Source organism: Amphiura filiformis, unplaced genomic scaffold (assembly GCF_039555335.1).
Source record: "Amphiura filiformis unplaced genomic scaffold, Afil_fr2py scaffold_26, whole genome shotgun sequence".
Taxonomy (NCBI): Eukaryota; Metazoa; Echinodermata; class Ophiuroidea; order Amphilepidida; family Amphiuridae; genus Amphiura; species Amphiura filiformis.
In genome coordinates, this window is record NW_027305490.1 from 1,051,250 (window position 1) to 1,057,249 (window position 6,000).

Here is a 6,000-nt window from a genome sequence, read left to right on the forward strand (position 1 = left end):
CCAGGCAGATTACGTTGAGAGCGATGCACATAGCGGAGTCACCAACATCCTCGCGGACGATCTGTCACGAGGAAAGGTGTCGGGACCTACAGAATGGTCCCTTGCTCCGCAGGTCGCCCAGACGCTCTTCGAGGTGATGTACCACCCCTCGATAGATTTGTTCGCATCTCATCGAAATCATCAGCTGCCGGTGTATTGCTCAAGGGTCGCAGACCCACAGGCATTCGCCGTGGACGCTCTGTCCGTAGACTGAGGAGGAATGACTGCTTACGCTTTCCCCCCGATCTCACTGCTCGCAAGGGTGGTGACCAAGATCGGGAGGGAGGATTGCAACGTCATTCTGATAGCACCGTTCTGGCCGAAACACCTGTGGTTTCGACCGATGGTGGATCTACTAGCGGCTCAGCCGCGAGTACTCCCCGAGTTACCGTCTACTCCGGATGCCCGGAGGAGAGGTACCAAGTCTACCACTAGAGCACCTGCAGTTAGCTGCATGGCCCTTATCAGGAACGTCGCGGCGGAGGGAGGCTTTTCATCAGAAGCTGCTTCTCTCAGCGCCGGGGCTAGACGAGAGTCTACCCTTCGTACGTATAGTCAGCGTTTGGCCCCCTACTACGCATGGTGCGATGAGAGAATACATCTCCCACTAGAGCCCCTGTGCCTCTAGTGGCAGATTTTCTGACAGAAAAGTTCAGGTCAGGACTTCAGCAGGCAACGATAGCCAACTATAAGTCAGCCATTCTCTCGATTCATCGGGATTTGAAGACGGGTCGACTATCAATTCAGATGGGTCCCTAAGTCTTCTTCTCGACGGTCTGTTCAACGAGCGCCCGCCGGAAAGGACGGTGGTCCCTCCATGGGACCTCAACACAGTCTTGGAGTATATTAAGGGTCCCCTTTTGAGCCCCTGTCAAAAGCGACCCCAAATACGCCACTCTTAAGGCGGCCTTTCTTCTGGCGTTGGCTTCGGACGGCGCTGCTCAGAGTTGCACGCAGTCTCAAGTCAGCCTCCGTATTACTAACAACGGAGCGACGCTGTTTCTTCGCCTCGGATTTCCTTGCAAAAATGAGCGAAGTACATTCCGACACTCGCTCTTCCTCCCCAGTATTGGGCAGGGTTCGCAATAGCCGAAGACAGGTTGTGGTGCCCGTGAGGGCGCTACAGCACTACCTTGGCCGAACACAAACCTTAAGAGGGGCTCATGACCGCTTATTTATCACTCACGCAGAACCGCACGGTCCAGCCGCTAAACAGACTCTGGCACGGTGGCTGGTCCAGGTGTTGGTGGACTCGGGCGGCAAAAGACGCTTCGCCCAAGGCCCACTCAACCAGATCTATCTCATCTTCGTGGGCCTACCATAGGGGGTCCCCATAGAAGAGATTTGTCAGGCTGTGTCTTGGAAGAACCCGTCGTCCTTTTCCACGGTTTACTACAAAAACGTAAACCAACGACCAGGCGATAAGTTCTCCAGGGCTATTCTGCGGAGATAATATGGTGGTTGGGTATCAGGTGTTTTATGGACAATCAGAATTCCAACATGGTAAGAACCAGTGCTTCTATTCTTAACCACTGCACCGTCAGTTCAGGGGTTTTTGTCTGTTCACGTAGTCTTTCTGTTTCCCGGCCGTGAGGGGGGGAAATAGTTTGACCTCGCGATTACCATGCTACCCACTCTCCCGATCCTTATCAGATGCTGGCCAATCTTGTACCTCCATCCGTCGTTTACTTGCTAGATCGATCTTTCAGATGTTGATGCAAGAAGTATCTTAATCAACATCGGAAGCGGTAAGATCGACCGGTGTACTGAGTCTAGTCCCAAACAAAAATGTTTGGTAGACTCATAACCGTGCGATCTTACCTTTCCGATGTTGATTATCCGACCCGGCCGCCCCTACAAGTTTGGCCGAGTAGGGGCTGCCCAGGTCGGTTAAGGTGTGATTATCGTGTGTGACGTCACCGAATGGGTGAGTCCACTCGGGGATCGGGGTTTTTGTTATTTATTCATTTATGTGGGACAAAATGACTATTGGTTTTTCCGCATCTCGGGATCGATGCAAGAAGTATCTTAATCAACATCGGAAAGGTAAGATCGCACCGGTTATGAGTCTACCAAACATTTTTGTTTGGGACTATTTCTCAACAAACTTGAGTCAGACGACTTGCATATTCATAGGGTTCATATGATGAGTTGATGACTTTCTAATCCATGCGTTAACCGGGACAATTTGGCAAATGGCTTGAACATAAAACTGTAAAAACAAAATTTGTAAAAAGGCTTTTAAACACCTTGGGATGTATTGTGTGTTAAAATAGTTAATACCAAACCCACGTAGACTACACACTTGCTGCTAATAAAGAAGCCCACACCCTAGACATAACAATTATCAGTTTAGAACTGAAAGTGTATCTCAATATATATATATCTATTGTTAATTCATTTGTCATCAATTACCATCTGTTTTTTTTGCAAAAAGGTCTTAATAATGATTTTCAGTGGTACACACAACTTTCTTGCTCTGTTGATTATTAATAAAACAGGGTATGTGGTACACACAACTTGCCCAACTGTAAAAAATAGTTTCTTGAAATAGGTCTCACATGCAACAGTACCTTTGTCCAGATGGGTTTCTTTATCCAGCTTGACAATCTCTTCCATACTTGTTCACCACTTACAGACAGATAAAATAATACTGGTCTTAATCATTGTGCATTTGGTCATGTATGATATAGCTGTCACTAAGTTTAATAAAAACTTGCTAACACAACCTAAATAATATTTCGTATTTTAGTTTATTCGATTGATATGATTTAACCATGTATTTATGCAGTTGATCGATATGATTTTGTTCTTTTTCCACTCGTCAGAGACGGAAATGTCTGACAGAAATGTCTGGAAGCCAGCACTCCAATATAAAATTATTTCCAACTTCCAAGTTATACAAAAGGCATACTGGTAGTGCTCTCAGTGAAATGATTTTGTGTGAGCATTTGCTTCCAAATCGTCAGCTGACACTCTCAGTTATAATAAAAGGGCACTTTGTGATCCTCAGCCTCACTCCCGCCCCCCCCCCCAACTTACTCCAAAACTGTTTTTCATACCATCAGAAACCTAAGACTAAAGCCACAACTTTTCCTTGTTACAAAATTTCAATTGGATGATTCCGTGATTTTCCGTTTTACATTATAAAGCACTGAAAAGTGAATACAAGCATGTTTTTAAAACTGTAATTTGTCTTATATAATTATATACATGTACCTTTTTACTGTAGTCTCCCGTCAACATCCCCATTCAAATTAAGCATCATCAATTGTCTTGTGCATTGTGTGTACTGCCGATAGCTGTATCGGCGAGAATCTTGCATCATAGGCCTAGAATAAATGCTAGAATGGATGGTTGATTACTGCTAAATTATCACTTTTCTTTGTTTTCTTTTGCAAATCAACACAAAAGTTAGACATTTTACACAGTTTTTCACTATTTTGTGGCATTTTCAAATTTCTGTGAGCAAACCCTGAATTTTTCCGTTTTTCCCGTATCACAGAGAAATCGTGGCTTTACCTAAGACTATAATGTTTGTGTGTTTAACCCCATAAACATTCTTCCGGATTCAGTCGTTTGACAAATATATCATTCAGTTTGTATTTTGGGGCTGTCAACAGCCTGAAATTACAACACAGTGGCCCATAGATTGCTGTAATATGTGTAATTATGTGAAATGTTTGAATCAACTGAATTTTTTTGTGGAGAGCTATATCCTTTAAAAAAGAGGATGCTAAAACCACAAAATGCCCATTTAATCCTTATGTAAACAATTTCATATATTATGATTTTGATTTAAACTTTTGATCCAAACACAAAGAAATAATTCCTACCTCGGAATTTTCAGATGGTACTCCATCTTTCATCAGCGAGTGAGTGACTGTATCAGGTCGTGATTTTCTTGACCTTTGACCTGATAACAGACTCAGAGACTCCTGAAAGCTTGAACCGCCCCGCCTTTGTTGAGAGATGGTTGGTTGGCTTTGATGTGAACTGCTTCTTTGTGTTTGGATCAAAAGTTAAAATCAAAATCATGATTTATACCAACACAGATGAACTTTCATGAACAATTTCATATATTTAACACACTTTCAAATATGAGTGATTAAACATCTAATCCAAAAATGTTACAGAATTGACCTTTTTTGTTTTCATTTGCCTTAAGGGCTGGGGTATGAACGTTTGGACAGTATTTATTTTGGGACATCAGAGCACATCAGACATCGAATTGCATTCTGAATACGGAGAATGTCATTCTGATATCAAATAATTTTGATTTTTGAAATTCGCAATTTAATACACATTTTATGGCAAATCATTAAAATTGATATTTTTGATATTTAACAGTACTTGAAGTAAACTTTATAAATCTGATGATTTATACTTAAAGTGTATGTAGGTGGGATGAAAAGCCGACGATCAATTGAAAATTTTGACCTTTCATTATTGAAGATATGGATTTTTTTCCCAAAACACCAACAAAAATTAGGTCTTTTGGGGAAAAAAATCCATATCTTCAATATGAAAGGTCAAAATTTTCAATTGACCGCCGGCTTTTCCTCCCAGCTACATACACTTTAAGAATATATCATTAGATTTATATAATTTACTTCGAGGACTGTTATATATCAAAATGTGAAAAATATCAAATTTTTATAATTTGTCATAAAATTTGTATTATATTGTGATTTTCAAAAATGAAAATTGTTTGATATCAGAAAGACATGCTTCGTATTCAGAATGCAATTCGATAGGTCCGAGGTGCTCTCATGTCCCACAAAAAATACTGTCGAAACGCAATAAATGCTCATTTTAGATCCCTTAACCTTGGTAACAAATCACATGTAAAAGCAGCATTTGTGCCAGTTGACAAATGCCCCCTTGACAAAAATAGACATTCAGTATGGCTAACAGCCTAACAGGGAAATATTTCATCCAAGTTAACAACATGGAAACCTGCCCTCTATACAGTGCAGTTGCATTTATAAGGCATGCATGTGAGAGGTCCTCCTGGCCTTATGTTGGATTTCATGTTTTGGTTTTCTCCTTTTTCTGCACTTGTTCCTGTACAAAAGTATAGGAGCTTTTGAAATTTCAGCTGTTTGTTGGCTGTTTTACTTCCTTTAATTTTATGAAACACGGGGCTTGATTTTTGCCAGCAAATTGACAAAAAATGTCAAAACTGCAAGAAACTTGTATAATAGTCAGTCAGTACGGTCGTCGGTCACACATAAAAAAGTATTCATTAACGGTATTGATATTCATGAAACAATGAGCCAATAACAGCAGATCTTTGATAAGTGCATTTCTTTTTTCTGGAAGCCTAAAAAATTGGTTGCATTGACATAAAATGGTCAAACCAGTGGTAGTGTAATTGTCAAACTGAATTTTGTTTTTGTACAATTTTTATTCAGTCGGCTTTATATACCTTAAAATGGGATAAAAGAATCGTAACATTTTGAGATTAAAATAACCCTGTTTCAGGTCTGATCATACAGTAAGTATGCTTATATGATTTTATTAACCAGTATTCCTTTTAATTATCCTGTCTATCATATCGTATCATATTGTATTCCTTTTAATATAATTATCTTATCTACTATTATATCGTATCATATTGTATAAGGTACCAAAGTTGATAAGTTGGTAATACCATTCGGCCTAGATAGAAGAAAAGGTTGTGTGAGTCTCCACTCAGCACTTCAATTTCCAAAACGGGTTGGTTCTGTCTTTGCATTGAATGCATTTGTATTTGTTTGAGATATACTGAGATAGGGAAATATAACTGGTCAAATATAAGAAAATATGTGCTGGTTTTGATCATATTTTCACAATAATTGGAATTTTTGAAGTAGGGGGTTAACTTAACGCGGCTGTGTACTCTAGCCATTGTTTCTTTCTCAAAATTGAGTTTTTATGATATGTTTGTACCTTGTTATGTTTTTTTATAAATACAAG